Genomic DNA, 17,326 nt, shown 5'->3' on the forward strand with positions numbered 1-17,326 from the left:
CATGCTGAACTACTGCAGACCACGGGCGTAGCGGACACCCCCACATCTTTCATAGTGTGGTGGTGGGGGGGAGGACAGCATTCCATATTTAAAGTGCCCCCCCCAGCTTATCAGCTCAAAGCTGTATGTATTGCAAGGGCTCCCCTCAAAATTCCTTGCACGGGGGTGGCCCTAGGGTTTCCTTTCATCACAGCTGCAATGGGAAACGTCAGATACCGTCCATAGTATGGCAGTGCTTCACAGGTTGACCACACAGGTTAGGTTTTCTTGCCCCGGTGTATTTTAATGTACTGAGACAAGTCAGTTAGCTGCATACTGGCTTGTGCAGGTGTGGTTACAGGGGTCTGTAGTGAATCGTTTTTTTCCCTCCATGGTACGGCTCCTGGCTGAGCATAGTAAACAGAGCATCTGCCAGACACAACAGTAGTCTATATAAAACTCCGAGTTTGTTGCTCGGATGTTCCCCATTTGTGCCATTGCTTTTCTGTGCCTGCAGCCCTGCTCTGTAATTGTTTGCCTCACATTTTATATCCACCTGTGAAAGCAGTGTGTGCCACTGTCCCACGGTTTGCATTGTGTTTGTGTGACTTTTACATGTTTTCAGTTGTATTGTGCGTGTCTCAGCCTTTGTGATATTCTGTGTGATGGATTAGCTTGAGTATAACAAAGCAGCCATTAGTGCCTCAGAATTGCGTAGTCTAGATCACTCTGGATAAAGATGCATGTTTCGAGTCCCAGCCTTCCTACTTGATCAGACTGTGTCAGGCTATGCAAAACTGCTTGTTCCCCATATGCGTTAATGTTTTTGGGTTATCAAACACATTCTGGATCACATAATATGCTGCTGAGAACACTAATTTGAGAGCAAGCTTTTGAAGACATTTTCAAATTATATTCAGCATAAACATTTCCCTACTAATTTGGCATTCTGCAACATTTTTGTGTTCTCCATATACAGTACAGTTTTATGTGTTAATGGCTTGTGTCAGTCACTGTTTTCCAACACTTGTATCGTTTTGAAAGGTCAGCCATGCAAGATCTGGATTTCAACAAAAAATGTGTGTTGGTCTAAACCAGAAAACTCGGGTAACTATTCAGTTGCTTTTCCTAGTGATACTTTTCATACTGTCATGTTGTATTCATATTCCTGACAGCCTGATCTGAATATCTTATCTTCAGTTGTAGGCTTCCCAGACACACTTGTTGAATGAGCCCACGTGAGTATGAGCAAAAACTGTTTAGATGTTCCTAGTGATGCTTCAGGTTTTGTTGGTTACATTGGATTAATGATCCATGCCTTGTCTTTTTCAGCGTTCCCATTGAGTGACACAGTTGTATTTGAACAGGCAGATGTATTTACTAGCGGGACTGGCAAGGTAAATGCATAGTAGATTTTCTTAGTAGTGCCTTAAATCCTCTTTGATATATTGTATTCATGATCATATTGAACTTCCTAAATCAATTTGTTTTCGCTTACATGCTTCTTAGACTGCTACACATATATCTGGACAGGCAAGTGTCATAATAGGCATGAAAGACAAGCTAATTACTCAGTGGATTCTCTGGGTACATTGTAATAAACAAAATACTTCAATCATTTCTTCTGTTGCAGGCTTCTCAAAAAGTGATCCACCTGGATTTATTCTGTCATGTGTTAGTAAAAGTAGGTAAGAGCTTAGTAGATTATACTAGTGTTTTTTCAGTACTAACACATTTTATTCATTAGGATATTAATCTGATTTAAAGTTTTTTTTTGTTTTTATTTATATTTGTAGCCTTCCTGCATGCCAACATTGGTTATCAGCAGAATGTTCAAGCACAAAGTTGTCACTTCTACAAAGAGTGATACATCACTACTAGGAAAGAAATGCAGCCTAATTATTGAAGAAGAGTGGCTGAAAGAAACTGTCCAGTCTGAGATGCAGAAACCATGGAGCAAAGTTCATATACCACTGGTGGAGATGTTTTAGTCAGTCCAGACATGGGTTGGATTTGCAAAACGTGTTGAATCATCAAACATTCTTGGTGACTTTCTGTTGGTAACAAATGTAGCGATGGCTTGAAATAGGATAACTTGAAATGACATTTAGCCCCTTGGGTGCCCAGGACATAATGGTTACATCCTCATTTGCACCTCTCGGGTGCCAAGGACACAACCGTTACGTCCTGCTACGGGCCCTCACGCTTCCCCCGATGGCCAAGCACCCCCCACCCATGGGCAAGAATGGAAGGGGAATTGCTTCCCCTTCCATCCCTGACCCCCCCTCCCAGGGACATCTCATGACATCAGCGCGGGATCTTGCACAGACCTCATCAGAGGTTGCCCCCACTGCGCTGGAAGCTCAGCTTCTAGCACGGATCAGAAGAGAAATGCAAAAGCATTTCTCTTCTGATAACGTGGTAGGGGCAGGAGAGGCATCAAAGGAAAGGAAAGGCATTTCCTTTCCTTTGATGTCTCTCTGAGCATTTCGGGCAGCAGAAATGCCCACTAGACACCAGGGAGTTTGTTGTTTTTATATTTACACATAAGGGGAGTGGCCCCTTGGACAAGGGTCGCTCCCCAGGGGAAAAATAATTTACGACCATCTCAAGATCGGCCTTTTCTAATTAGGCCGATCTGCCCCCGGGTTTGGGGGGGGGGCAGAAACCTCTAGGCACCAGGTATCATTTTTCTTTTGTTTTTTTAAAATTTGTTTACATGTGGAGAGTGACCCCTTAGGCAAGGGTCACTCGCCTTGGTGGAAAATTATCTTTAGGCCATTTCTGCCCCCCTTAGGGGCAGAGCAGCCTTTTTGTATTAGGCCAATCTGCTCCCAAGGGTGGCAAAAACTACTAGCCACCAGGGATTTTTCTTTTTTTTTTTAGGACAGTTTCACATAAGGGGAGTGACCCCTTAGGCAGGGGTCGCTCCCCTGGCAGGGGCAAATTTATTTTAGGCCATTTCTGCCTCCCTTGGAGGCAGATCAGCCTATTTAAATTAGACCGATCTGCCCCCAAGGGGGGCAGAAACAGCTAGGCACCAGGAATTTTTCTTTTTTTTTTTAACAGATGGGGAGCGACTTTTAGGCAAGGGTCGCTCCCCGGGGGGCAGTTTTGTTTTAGGACACTTCTGCCCCCCTTGGGGGCATATTGGCCTATTTTTATCAGAAACTACTAGACACCAGGGATTTTTATTTTTTGTGTTAATTTGACGCAAGGAGAGCAACCCCTTGGGCAAGGGTCATTCCTCTGGGGGGCAGATTTATTTTAGGCCATTTCTGCCCCCCTTGGGAGCGGCCTTTTTTTATTATGCCGATGGCAGAAACCACTAGGCAGCAGGGATGTTTTTTGTGCCAATTTCACGCAAGGGGAGCGACCCCTGAGGTAAGGGTCACTCCCCTGGGGGGGGGCAAATTTATTTTAGGTCATTTCTGCCCCCCATGGGGCAGATTGGCCTGTTTCTTTCTGATGGATACAACTACTTGTGGATTCCTCACCTAATGAATTCTCCCCATGCTTAGCATTTGACGGAAAATTCTCTCTAGCTCTGCACGTCGGCGAGGACGTTACAATTGCCCGACTCCACGTGGCTCCGTGTGACGTCATCGTGGCAATAAGAGGCCCTCACCGGCGTGCTGACATCAGTTCCCTTTTTTCCGTGCCTTCGATAACGGTTACCTTTCTGGCTACCTGTATCGTTTGCTCTTCGGAAGGGATACTTTGTTTTTTTCTCGATGTCGGCTCCAAAGAAATCGGGTTTCAAGCCCTGCAGGGAGTGTGGAGGTCGGTTGTCAGTGACTGACCCTCACAAAGATTGCCTTTGGTGCCTCAGTTCAGATCATGACATCCAGGAATGCGGCTCCTGTCAGAAGATGAATCCGAAGGCGTTGAAGGAGCGTGAGGCAAAGCTATTTTTAGCTAAGTCCAAGAAGTGGAGGAAGCGGCACCATGGGTCCTCTTCAGGAAAGTCGTCTCACAAGAAGCGGCGTCATCGTGACTCCCGGCGTCCGTCCAGAAGTCGGTCGGAGTCGAGGTCTCCATCGACTCGGTGCCACAAGTCTTGGGAAGTGAGTCCAACGGTCTCCCTACAGCCTGTGACACGGCAAACGTCCCCGGCGCCGTCAGTCTTCGAGGTCGTGGAGCCTCAGAGTCATCTGGCTTCTCTGGTGCATCCAGGCGCTGAAGAGTCCAGCCTGGCGCCGCCTCCGGCTCTGCAAGGTTATCCTTCGTTCCCAGCTCCGGGTAAGGATCTGGCGGCATTTCTTAATGCCATGTTTGCCATATTCCAAAATATGGCTCCGGTAGGTGGTCCGCCGGCTGGCCCCACCGGTCCCCTGGCATTCAATCTCGGCATTCCGGCTCCATACAAGCCGACGCCGTTTATGCCGTTCTGTTCGGCTGGAGACTCAGGTCAAGCACCTCTGCCGGCGGCGCAGCCCTCGATGTCGAGGGAGAGATCTTCGACGCCGGTGTCGGAGGGGATGGAACCTAGAGGTCGGATGGCGTCGTCGGATGCAGGGGCCCTGTCCATGGTGCTGATGGATCCATCTGGGGCGTGGGGTGGATCCGGGGATCCTATCATGATGCCTTCCCGGCACCATTCACCAACATCGTTGCACTCCATGTCAACGCCGGGGCTGGAGGCTAAGTTGAGGTCTCAGCGAAAGGCCCTTAGGTCCTGGAAGAAAGAGAATATCAACAGCAATTCCTTGAAGAAGGGGAGATCACTGATCCCCAGGGTGACTTCCCAGGACTGGATACTACAAGTGGACTTCCCAGGAGAATATACGGAGGAGGCAGCCACTTTCCATTCAATGATTAGGAAAGCCGCAACATTTTTGGAGCTTCCCTTACATACAGCACAGATTAAGACCAACCTGTTGACAGAAGTTTTTCACCCTGCTACAGCCTATGGCAGATCCTCTTTTGCCATTTAATGAGGCTCTGATGGAACCAATCGAAGAGGTTTGGAAGAAGCCTGTCACCTCTTCGGCTGTTAGTAAGTCAGTGGCCAGGCTTTATAGGTTTGCGCCTGGGGACCCGGAGTTTTTGTCCAAACACCCTTCACCAGAGAGTCTGGTAGTGCAGGCATCCTGCTCTTCGAGGTCGGCCCCTGGTTCGTTTCCGGGAGTCCCATCGGACCAGGAATCCAAACGAATGGACCAATCGGCCAAGAAGGTGTTTTCGTCGTGCCTCCCTTATTGATCGTTTAAGGGGCTGGGTAGAGTCCGCACAAGAGGGGCCACCCAGCAGCAGCACCCTTCCTCTTCCTCTGGAAGGTTACCTCAAGGAAAGCAGCCCTAGTCCTCTTGCCATTGTCTCCCATGTCTCTCCGGTAGGGGGGAGGCTTTCTCTTTTTCTTCACATATGGGAGTCCATAACATCAGATTCCTGGGTCATCAGTGTGGAAGGAAAAGGTTTCGCTCTTCCCTTTCAGGAGATTCCTCCTCCCTTCCCTCCCTGTCCTTCCTTTTGTTCAGAAGATCATCTCCTGTTGCTAAAACAGGAGGTTCTTTCCCTATTGTTGAAGGGCGCAGTGGAGTTGGTTCCGGAGCAAGAGAGGGGTCAGGGGTGTTATTCCAGATACTTCCTGATCCCCAAAAAGGATGGTCGTCTGAGACCTATTTCGGACATGAGGGTTTTGAATTGGTTCCTCAAACAGGAGAAATTCAAAATGCTGACTCTGGCACAGGTGATTTTGGCGTTGAACACAGAGGATTGGATGGTGTCGGTCGACTTGCAGGATGCTTATTTTCACATTCCCATTCTCAAGTCCCACAGGAAGTATCTCCGGTTTGTGGTAGGGTCGCAGCACTATCAGTTTGCGGTCCTTCCTTTTGGTCTTACTTCCCTTACCTGGACGATTGGTTGATCAAAGCAGAGTCTCCGGGGCTTGTGTTGCGTCATCTGCAGCTGACAACCCAGTTGTTGTACAGCCTGGGTTTTTCAATAAATGTGCCCAAGTCTCATCTAGAGCCCTCTCAACGCCTCCTGTTCATAGGAGCAGTACTGGATACGATATTGAATGAGGCCTTTCCTCCACCACAGCGGATACAGGATATTCAGGCGTTGGTTCCGATGTTTCCAGAAGGAGCGGTAATTCCAGTCCTCAAGGTCCTTCGTCTGCTCGGTCTGTTCGCTTCTTGCATTCTGTTGGTCACTAATGCACACTGGCATATGAGGGCTCTTCAGTGGTGCCTCCACAGGCAGTGGTTTCAACACAGGAGATCTCGGGGAGTCGATAAAGATCTCCAGGGACACTGCAACGGATCTCCGATGGTGGGCTGCGGAAGGCAACCTTTCTCAAGGAAATTTAGCTGCCAACTTTGGTGACCACAGTGATAACAGATGCCTCCACCTTAGGGTGGGAAGCTCATCTGGAGGATCTGGAGATCAAGGGTCGTTGGTCTCCTGTGGAGCAGAGGTTTCATATCAATCTGCTGGAACTGCGGGCGATTCGTTTGGCCCTCAAGGCCTTCCTCCCGTCCCTTTGCGGTCAGTCAGTTCAGATTCTGACAGACAACACGACCGCGATGTGGTATATCAACAAACAGGGGGGGTGGGGTTGTACCTTCATTGCAGACAGGCTCTGCGACTCTGGTCCTGGGCTCGGGACCATCAGCCTTGCATAGTAGCAAATCATTTGGCCGGGGTCCAAAACGTACGGGCGGACAGACTCAGTCGCTTCTTCTTGGAAGACCACGAGTGGCGTCTGCATCCGGATCTCACTCTTCACCTCTTTCGGATGTGGGGTTTTCCCCAGATAGACCTGTTTGCCACTCGGGAGAACGCGCACTGTCCGTCGTTCTGCAGCCTTCAGTATCCGATGCAAGGAGCGTTAGGGGACGCGTTTCAGATGTCCTGTTGCAACCAGCTGCTTTACGCGTTTCCCCCCATACCTTTGATTCCTCAGGTTTTGAGGAAGATTCGCCAAGACCGGGCCCAAGTTATTCTAATAGCTGTGGATTGGCCACGAAGGGTATGGTATGCAGACCTTATTCAACTCTCGCTGTGCCACCCCGCTCAGTCTCCCTCTCAGGGCAGACCTCCTCTCGCAGGGGCAGGTTTTACACCCCCACCTCCAGAGCCTGCACCTTCATGCCTGGAGATTGAGCGGGGCAACCTGAGTTCCTTTTCTCTCCCACCAGAGGTGGTGGACGTTCTTTTATCGGCCAAGCAACACTCCACCAAATCGGTCTATGCGAGTAGGTGGGCTAAATTTGTTAGTTGTTGTGGAGAGCAGAAAATTGATCCCTTAAGTGCCCATCTTTCTGATATTTTGTTATTTGGATTGTCGTTGGCTCAGCACGGTTGTGCTGTAGCCACTGTTAAAGGCTATCTTTTTCGGCGCTTTCGGCCTTCTTATGTCTTCCAGATCAACCCTCTTTATTCAAATCTCCTTTGTTTTTTTTAACGATTTTTGAAGGGGCTTACTAATAGATTTCCTCCCACTCCTTTTATTATGCCGCAGTAGGACCTAAATTTAGTGTTGACTTTTTTGATGGGCTCCCCCTTTGAGCCACTTCATTCTTGTCCCTTGAGGTAGTTGTTTTTCAAAACTGTGTTTTTGACAGCCATTACGTCGGCTAGACGTGTTAGTAAACTACAAGCCCTTTCTGTTCACCCGCCTTTCACGACTTTTCATAAGGACAAGGTAGTTTTGAGGACCAGGGCGACTTTCCTCCCCAAGGTGGTATCTCCGTTTCACTTGGCACAGTCCATAACTCTCTCGTCGTTCTACCCTCCTCCGCACCCATCTAAGGAGGAGGAAAGACTCCATCGTCTGGACTCTAGGATGGCTCTCAGCTTTTATATCGACAGGACGAGAGAGTTCCGGTTGGATGAACAACTCCTTATCGGATACGAGGGGAAGAGGAAGGGGAAGGCGACCACCAGAGAACGCTCTCCAGGTGGGTCGTTCTTTGTATAAAAATATGTTACTCATTGGCGAAGAATGATCCTCCTGAGGGGATCAGAGCCCATTCCACCAGAGCCAAGTCGACCTCATCGGCTTTGGCCAGAGGTGTTCCGGTGGCAGACATCTGTAAGGCAGCGACTTGGTCTTCCCTCCACACCTTTGTAAAGCATTATTGTCTGGATTTGGAGTCGCGGAGGGATGGCCATTTTGCATGGTCCGTGCTGCAGGAGTTCCTGGTGTGACCAGACGGACACCCTCCTCCGAGGTGCTACTGCTTTGGGACTCTATTCATTAAGTGAGGAACCCACAGGTAGTTGTATCCATCAGAAGAGCAAGTTACTTACCTTCAGTAACGCTTTTTCTGGTGGATACATTAGCTACCTTCTACCTTGTCAGCCTAAAAATGTTTTTTTTCTTCAAACTGCCCTTTTGTGCCCGCTTTAGTTCCCCATCAGTTTCGACATGTTTTTGGCTCTTCCCTGTCACAGGCACTTGGCCCCCAAACAGAAGTGAGGTATCATTTTTACTGGGAGACTGAGGGGAACTTTGGGAAGTAGGAAATTTGTCCAGGTGCAGTAATCTCACGCAGAAATGTGGGGGAAATGTGATGTCTTTTTTTTTTTTAGCTAAATTTGAGTTTTGCTGAGGATTCTGGATAAGAAAACACTGGCAGATCCAAGCAAGTCACATCTCCCTGGACTCCCTTGGGTGTCTAGTTTTCAGAAATGTTTGGGTTTGGTAGGTTTCCCTATATGGCTGCTGATCCTGGGACCAAAAACACAGGTGCCCCACTCACCCCCCTCACTCCTTCCCCTCCCCACCTCCTCCCCACCCGCAAAAACAGGTTGTTTTGTATTTGATAATTTTGATGCGTCCACAGTGTTTTGGGGCATTTCCTTTCGCGGGCACTAGGCCTACCCACACAAGTGAGGTACTATTTTTATGGGGAGACTTGGGAATGCTGGGTGGAAGGAAATGTGTGGCTTCTCTTAGATTCCAGAACCTATTTTTCATTCTTTAGATTTCAGCAAATAAATTGCTGTATACGCTGTATACAATGAAAACCCATTGCAAGGTGCAGTTCATTTATTGGCTCTGGGTACCTAGGGTTCTTGATGAACCCACAAGCACTATATAGCCTTGCAACCAGAAAAGTCCAGAAGACTTAACGGTGTATTGCTTTTGAAATCTGGCATGGTAGGAAAAAGTTGCAGAGTAAAATGTGGAGAAAAGTTGCTGTTTTTTTCACCTCAGTTTCAATATGGTTTTATTTCAGCTGTTATTTTCTGTAGGAAAACCTTGTAGGAGCTACACAAATGACCCCTTGCTGAGTTCAGAATGTTGTCTACTTTTCAGAAATGTTTAGCTTTCCAGGATCCAGCATTGGTTCCACACCCATTTGTGTCACTAACTGGAAGGAGGCTAAAAGCACAAAATATAATAAAAATGGGGTATGTCCCAGTAAAATGCCAAATTTGTGTTGAAAAATGTGGTTTTCTGATTCAAGTCTGCCTGTTCCTGAAAGCTGGGAAGATTGTGATTTCAGCACTGCAAACCCCTTGTTGATGCCATTTTCAGGGAAAAAAAACACAAGCCTTATTCTGCAGCCCGTATTTCCCCATTCTGGCACCTGAGGGGGAAAAGGCCTGGCGGCGAAGAAGTTAAATGTCAAAGTTCACAAATCTGCTTTGGTGATACTTGAAAGTAAAAGTTCTGCTGCCAGACTGGCTTTTGGAGGGCACACCATGCTTTCAGAAACTGGCACTGATCGAGCATGCAGATTAGAAGTGGGTGAATGGCAATAGTCAATTTCAAAAGAGATAATTGTTCTGATCAAGCTATCGTACTTGTGGCCAAGATTAACATTTTAGTATTTTCCATTCAAGACATCCATTACAATTTAGCATTGTCTGTAATGGAGTTGGAGGAGCAAAATCTAGACATTTGAGATTCTTGAGGCCATCAACAGTGTAATGCGCTTTTAAAAAAAAAAAACACTACAGAACTTTGCAGCACTCTGTGTAGCACTTGGATCATAATGGGAACAACGATGTTTCAGCTGGCTAAATGCTCTTCCTGTGTATAATGTTTGGATCTGCATTATCAACAGAGCACAAACAGTTTTTGGAGTAATAGTAAGCTGAATATATATAATGCTGAGGCTATTACTGCAGTTCTGATAGACAAGGCAGGAAAATGGTATTGCTAACACACATTAAACAATCTATCCCACATTTAGATGAGCTGCACCCTGAGAAAGTCTTGGGAGGTGATGATGCCTCCTAGAGGACAATCCTCGTCATTGTCACTGTCTTGTTGATTATCTGCATGGTCTGAGAGATGGTAGCATTATTGAGGTTTGTTTACAGTGTATTCTCTAGGTCTACAGTTAGTAAGTTCAAGATGGATGCAGTTGCTTAAATCACTTAGAGGCAAATTTGTTTCTAGGCGGACGGCCTGTGGGAACACCATGTGATTAAGTAAATGACTCTGTCCCCATGGTGGAGAGGCTGCCCACCTAATTTATAAATGACCGCCAAGCTGATGGTCATTTATAAAGGTATTAGCAGGAACTGCATCACAGCGGGTCATGTCAATGAATTTTACTGTTTGCTACAGGTCTGCATCGAAAGGATGCGCCCTGTTGGAAACCGTATTCTTTTTAACTTTTCAAAAAGAAAAAAAAAAACGGGGTTTTCTTTTTCACAAGAAGAATGCTCCCCTCACCATGGGAGGCTTCTTCCATGGCGAGGAGAGCATTATAATTGTATTTCTCTTTTTTACCGCCAGGTGTTAACTCGAAGTAAGGAGCAATAAAAAAATTACGACATGTCAGCCCATCTAAATTAGGCTGGTGTACATGTTGCCATTTCTCTGGCCGCCTTCCCTCGGGCCGTCAGAGAAGTTTGGTCACAGCGGAGACAGAGTAGTCTTCACTGTTGCCAAACTAAAGGTCCACCTGCATTTAAAACCAGCTGGTATACCTCCATATTGGTGGTATGTAGACAGAGTATACCTGCCACCAACATATAATTGAGGCCCTTAATATGAATTGGTCTACTTTTAACCACTGAAAGAAGTGAGGTGGCGTTAAAGGCATTTGTAGTTTGTGCCCTAATGCATTATTATGAGGTGGATCTTCAATACTTTGAGAAAGTTGAATTGACAAATATTGCCACAAGAAGCTGTCCAACTCAAATGTGTGATATTTCTGTTTCAACACTGAATCACATTTTGGGTGAGCCTGGATCCTTTTGCAAGTTGTTTCAGAAAAACTCTTTCAGCGCCGTTGAAGCAAAACAGCATGCATAAGCCAAGGCAGACTTACTTAAGGAACAGTACTCTGATGAAACTGTCATTTGGAGCAGTAAAGTCAGATCTCATTCCTCTGACAGGGAAGATAAAGAGTTCGAACAGTCATCCAGTTTTTCTTTTGATTCACTTCTTTGTGAGAATTAGCAAAAAATGAGGCCTAAAGACAAACTGATGGAGTGGGCAAGCTTTGAATTCTAGGCAATAGCAACTGAATCTCATTTTGTGTTTGGGTATGAGAATGTGCAAGGACCTGCAGGAAGGTCTTGTTCCCCAGAGCTTGTGAGTCGTCTGGTGATATTGTTCAATAGTAGTTTCTTGTTGCAGGATATGTAAAGAATCTCTTGTTTACAACCTTGCAAAACATGGCAAATATTATTGTGTGCAATGCTTATCACTCCAATGTAACTTCTAAGTTTGTTGAATTATGGGCATCTTTCCAGGAGCCAAGCACAGATAGTGTACAAGGATTCAACCATATGAACATTGTAAAATCCAAATCAAGCAATATACTACAGAAGAAGAACCTGGATATGCTGTTTAGGGATAAAGCACAGCTTTTCAAATATAAAAGTTGCCCTTATTGAGTTTATCAGTCCTGGAACAGTGGGAAGGAACGTCAAGAGACATAAACATGTCAGACTTCTACTTCTGGTGTTTGTCTGTCCCCATCCTCCTTCCTCCATCCCCAGCCACCCCCTCAAATGTAGCTTCCTGTGTAGAAGGCCACATTTTATATACTCTGCCTTTTAAGAGGGTCACGATGAAATTATTAATGCTTAATTTGAGCTCCGAATTCCAGATATCTGTTATATATTTGTTCAGTTGATGAATTTCATACTTAAATTGTACATGATCTCGTATAGTCTCCCAGAACCCTCAGTGTTGTACACCTTTCTACTCAACAGTACTGAGAGTAACATTTCATAATTGCACACCCGGATTCTGCAGCACAGTGTAGGAGTCACTTGAGTAAACAATTTATGTTCACAAGCTGCCTCAAATGCCCTGTAGATTAAGCTATTTTTCAGTTTCACCAAATAATTTAGAGTGGTTAATGGCTCTGTTTTTTAAATTCTTGTACATCAAGTTTATCGTAATTGTCAATTTTACAAACTCATATCAACATATATTGTTATCTATTTTGAATTTGCCTTGCCTTCCCCAGTGAGGTGGGCAGGATTTAACTGACAAGCAGGATTTCAAGTTTTAACCTTTCAAGTCTCTAACAATGTAGTGTGTACATTTTCTCTACATGTGCTTCTATTTAATAGAATCAGTCAAATGGGTGTAGTGCTTTTACCCTACGTAGGCCTTTAGTTTATTTACAATCCTTGTCCAAGTAATCCTGCTCTGGTTGCCAAATTTTCGAGCAATTCTTTGTCCTTTATCAGGTTCACATGAAAACTACTTCATTGAGAATGGTAATTAGAAAATCAGCAAAAAGTTATTGTTCCTTCGCCCTTCACAGCCGGCCAGTCGAAGCACCAGCAACATTACTGTTGGATTTTCTGGTGTGGAAAACCCCACTATTTCCTTAGGTGTTGCAAGCACTTGTTTGCAGTAAGTTGTGACACTTGGTTATTTTCATCAGATGTGAATCAGGTATCCCTTGGTGCCAGATCTCCTCTAACTTCTTTTGGCTTCACTGTGAAAATCCTATTTTGAATGGAATGTCATGCTATTTTCTTCTTTCATTTAAGACCATCTTGCACTCTATTGAAAGATTAACATAAAATGCAAAACAAGGCAGCCTTATTTCCCCAGTATTGTGGGATCTTGACTGGTTACCACTGGAAACTAGGATCAAAGTCTCCAATTGAACAAAAAACTCTACTTGCCTAAAGTCCTGGCAGTATCTGTGGCAAACGATTGAGAGGTAAAGATTTGCTACTACTTGCAACAACTTAATTAAGAACATAGTTGCCCCAAACCATTCTTTCAAAGGCTTAGCAGCAACCTGCTTTTGGACTTCATTACTCAAAACAACTAATATTCCACCCATATCTACTATGCATTAGAAAGAGATTGAGAACCCATTTATTTAATTGTATTTAGAGCAAACTTTACTCTTATACATTATCAGTAGTCTAATCCCGCCTATTTATTTGCTGCCTTTCACGTTCCCCTCCCCTTATTTTGTTGTTTCCTACTTGGATCTGAATTTAGGGGCCTCTTTATCCTTTTTATGGTTGGTAAATCTGGCAATCTGTGTAAAATTTTATTCTGTTGTTATAATGTCAATGATGTAAAGTGCACTAATACCTCTTGCTGCAGCAGTGCCTAAAAAGTTAAATAAATAAAAACATCTCTTGTAAACACCCTGATAGACTTTACTAACTTTCTGTTGTTAGGGGCCAACATGTTATCACAGTAGGAGACTATTACATAAGTAGGACTGTTTTTTTTCAGTTTGAATATATGTCGTTCCAGAGAGTTTCCCATTTTGCACCTGTGATTTACCTTTCTACCATTTCTTCCTTTAAGGCATGTACTCCAATTTGGTTGCGTAATTCAATTCAGAAGGATCTTGCTTAGACACCGCACCTTTAATTGTTACTTTTCCAAATGTGGACATTGACCTTGTTAAGTTTTACAAAACAGCTGCTGTGACCATACTATCCAATTGTTTTTTTTACCGTGATGATAGGTGACTGTGTCCACCAGAGCTGAGCTGCAAAAAGACTCTCTTTAATGCTACCCTAGGATAGCACACAAATAACTTTTAACAATCATTAGGACTGCATTCCCCAATACAATGTCCGATTAATATATCAACGATTCATGAAGCCTTTTTGATTCCCAAGTGTATGGTACACACACAACTTGTATCAAAAGGTGAGTTTTTATTTTTAATTTATTTTTACTTTCTTATTTGAGACAGTCACTTTTTCAGTAAACACAATTTGTTCTTAGCAAACTGATCTGTGGTCTTGATTCAACCACCAATTTTCCATATATTTCCAGCAGGAGTTAAGTTACATTGATGATTTTGTTTACTTACCTTTCCAAATTCATGTATTCTACTACATCCAAAACTCAAAATATTCTGATTATGTAGTTTTTCGCTCTAGTAAGCCACAACTCTCTGCTTACAGTACATGTAGGTGGCATTCTTCCATCCGAAATATCCACTTTCAGGAATTTTATGTCATCAGCATTTCTCTTGATCTTCTCCTTCTCTTCTTCCTAAATGTTTAGGTGGTGGTGGACGTTCCTTGCGGCTCTGTCATGTTAATCTCAGAGTTCCATGATTTGTTTTACCTCAGTAAAGTTTTGTTTTAGTTGTTACCATTTATTTGGAATTTAACCCCACCTGGGAATGTCCAACAGAAGCAGAGATACTGTTTCGCTAATTACTCTACTATTAGACATAAAAGGTTTCTCTTTGCCAATGTTGATTGGGTCAGGTGTTGTAGAAGACAAGCTTTATCCTATGATAATCTATATGGGCTATTCCATCTTGCACCTCTTATCAATTAAGATTTCTCTTGGCACAATGCAAATTTGTCCACAGTGTCCCTTGGTGTGTTGTTGTCTCCCGGAATGTTTGCACCATCTATCCACGGTCACTACCTTTTCATCTTTTTATCTAGTATTTGGGCATAATGTTGCTTCCCTTAGTTCACAAAACAAGTGCCTTCAGCCACTTGTGATGAATTTCCAATGCTAATGTTGTCCTTTCTCATCTGTTTTTTAGAAGTTTCCCATTTTGTTTGTTATTCTACATTGTGGTCGTCCACTACTTTCAGTTCATCATTAATTATTTTGATGCTTTAAATAAAATGTTCAAGAGGGTCGATAAGTAGGATCAAGACTATCTGAATCTTGTTAATACTTAGCCCAAACCAATCAAACAAACTTAGGTAAGTCACAGTGCCAGGTCAAAACGTATAGATTTATACAAAATTAAGATAATAACCGAATGCAAAAATTGGTTAATCAATAGCAGTCAATGTTTCAATATCAAATCAAAATCAGAAGATCAACATAAGGTCACCCTCCAAAGAAAACAACTAGAACTAGATATAGCTTCCAAGTGAAAGCTCCGGTTTATCTCTCACAATTATCATCGTTTATAGGGTTTTAGCCAGAAAAGGTACATAAAGTGAGTGACGAGGTGTGACATAAGTTTGAACTAGCAATGTTTCCTTCTAGTAAGCCAATGAACATTCTAATGCATACGATGCAGTCAGTAAGATAAATCTTAAAGCACCTACCTCTACTGCATATTAATGAATGAGGTGTATTTAGGATATCAAGGAAATGACATGACGTTTATGTCATACAGAAATACAATAGACAGTTCAACTAATGAATGGTTCTTAGGAGAGGCTCAAGCAAAGGACATTGAAAGTTACAAAGACAGGTACATCCTGAACATGGTTTGCTAGAGGAATACAAATTAATAGAATTTATTGATACAGAGGCCATGATTTCGACTCCTGTTTTGCTGACTTTCTGAAACAGAAAAGCCCACAGCAAACATTCACATGAAAAGCTTGTTTACGTAAAATAAAAATCAATTTTTTTCCTGCAAATATGAATAGATATCAATGCAAGCTAGCTAATGACTAGTCATGGTTACTAAACCACATCTCATTTAGGCTTTATTTTCTAATAGGTAAAAATGCTCCTGCAATTAGTTTCCAAGTTGTTAGAATGATCACTGTTTACCCCTCTAGTTCCTGATGAAGTGTAAATTTTGCCTAAAACAAAATAATCTTCCTTGCATTTCTGTGACTCACACTGACCCTAGTTTGATTCTTTCTTGTCATGGCCACTAAGCACACAAGTGGGGTAGCATTTTGAGTGGGGATATGGAGGATGGTCAGGATTTTTTGTAGGTTCCAGAGGATGCGTTGCAGAAGTGCATGGAGCATGGAAAATGCATGCTTTTATGCAAACTTTGAGGTTTGCATGGCACTGTGGGTAAGAAAACTTCATCGGATCCACTTGAGGCATGCCACCCTGGACTTCCCCCAGGTATCTAGTTTTCAGAACTGTCTCGGTTTGGTAGCTTTCCCTGGATGGCCCCCAAGCCCAGCTACCTCAGTAATCCCTATTGTCAATGTCTTCTTATTGCATTTTGAGGCCTTTTATGTTGCGAGCAGTAGCCCACCCATACAAGTGAAATACACTTTTAATGGGAGGCGTGGGAATGCTAGGTGGTAGGAAATTTATGGATCCCTGCAGATTGTGGAACTTTCCTTCCCAAAATATGACAAAACTGCATATTTTTAGCCAAAATTTGATGTCTGCAAGGGTTTCCGTGTACTAAAGCCTTATGGGATTCACACAAGTCACACCACTCTGGACCCCCCCCCCCGGTGTGTAAATTTCAGAAATGTCTGGATTTGATAGGTTTCACTCAATTGCCGCTGAACCCGCTCCAAAAACAGCTGCCACTCCCATTGCCAAAACAGCTCTTTTGTTTGATAGGAAATGTTTCCACAGCTACCCAACTTTCAGGAAAAATGGTCTGTTTCTGGTGGAAAAATGTAATCTGTTCTCGTTGCATTTTGGGCCCTTTCCTTTTGCGAGCACTAGCCCCACCCATACAAGTGAGGTATCATTTTTATTGGGTGGCGTGGAGGAAAGCTGTGTGGTAGGGAATGTATGGTTCTCCACAGATTCCATAAATTTCCCTCACATAAATATGTAACGTGAGCGCTACTTAGCGCGTTGTGCAGCCCTGCATCGCCTTCTTGCAGCCTCTGGGGACTCCCTGTCCCAGGATTGCATTGCTGCTGAAGCCTGGCGAAGCCAGGAACATGAGCGCTTCTTAGCGCTTTGCGTAGCACCGCCTCGCCGTCTTGCTGACTCTGGGGACTCCCTGTCCCAGGATTACATTGCTGCTGAAGGGGGGCAGAGCCAGGAACGCAAGTGCTTCTTAGTGCGTCCCGCAGCCCCACATCGCCGTCTTGCCGCCTCTGAGGACTCCCTGTCCCAGGATTACATTGCTGCTGAAGGGGAACGGAGTCAGGAATGCGAGCGCTTCTTGGCGCATCGTGCGGGCCGCACCCGGGCAAAGCCCAGGCCAAGGGCAGGCCCGTCCGTGCCCGTATGAGACCGCCTGAGGCCGGGCTGGGCCACCCCTCTTGGCTCAGAGGTAGG

The 17,326-nt window shown here is 44.5% G+C and overlaps 1 protein-coding gene across 4 annotated transcripts in view; it reads left to right on the top strand.

Annotated features, from left to right (window-relative positions):
* The window catches only part of ZDHHC1 (zinc finger DHHC-type containing 1), a 698,520-nt gene that overhangs the window by 586,892 nt on the left and 94,302 nt on the right, over positions 1-17,326 (top strand). The gene's annotated exons all lie outside the window — the stretch shown is intronic.

This window comes from Pleurodeles waltl, chromosome 12 (assembly GCF_031143425.1).
Source record: "Pleurodeles waltl isolate 20211129_DDA chromosome 12, aPleWal1.hap1.20221129, whole genome shotgun sequence".
In the NCBI taxonomy this organism is placed as follows: domain Eukaryota; kingdom Metazoa; phylum Chordata; class Amphibia; order Caudata; family Salamandridae; genus Pleurodeles; species Pleurodeles waltl.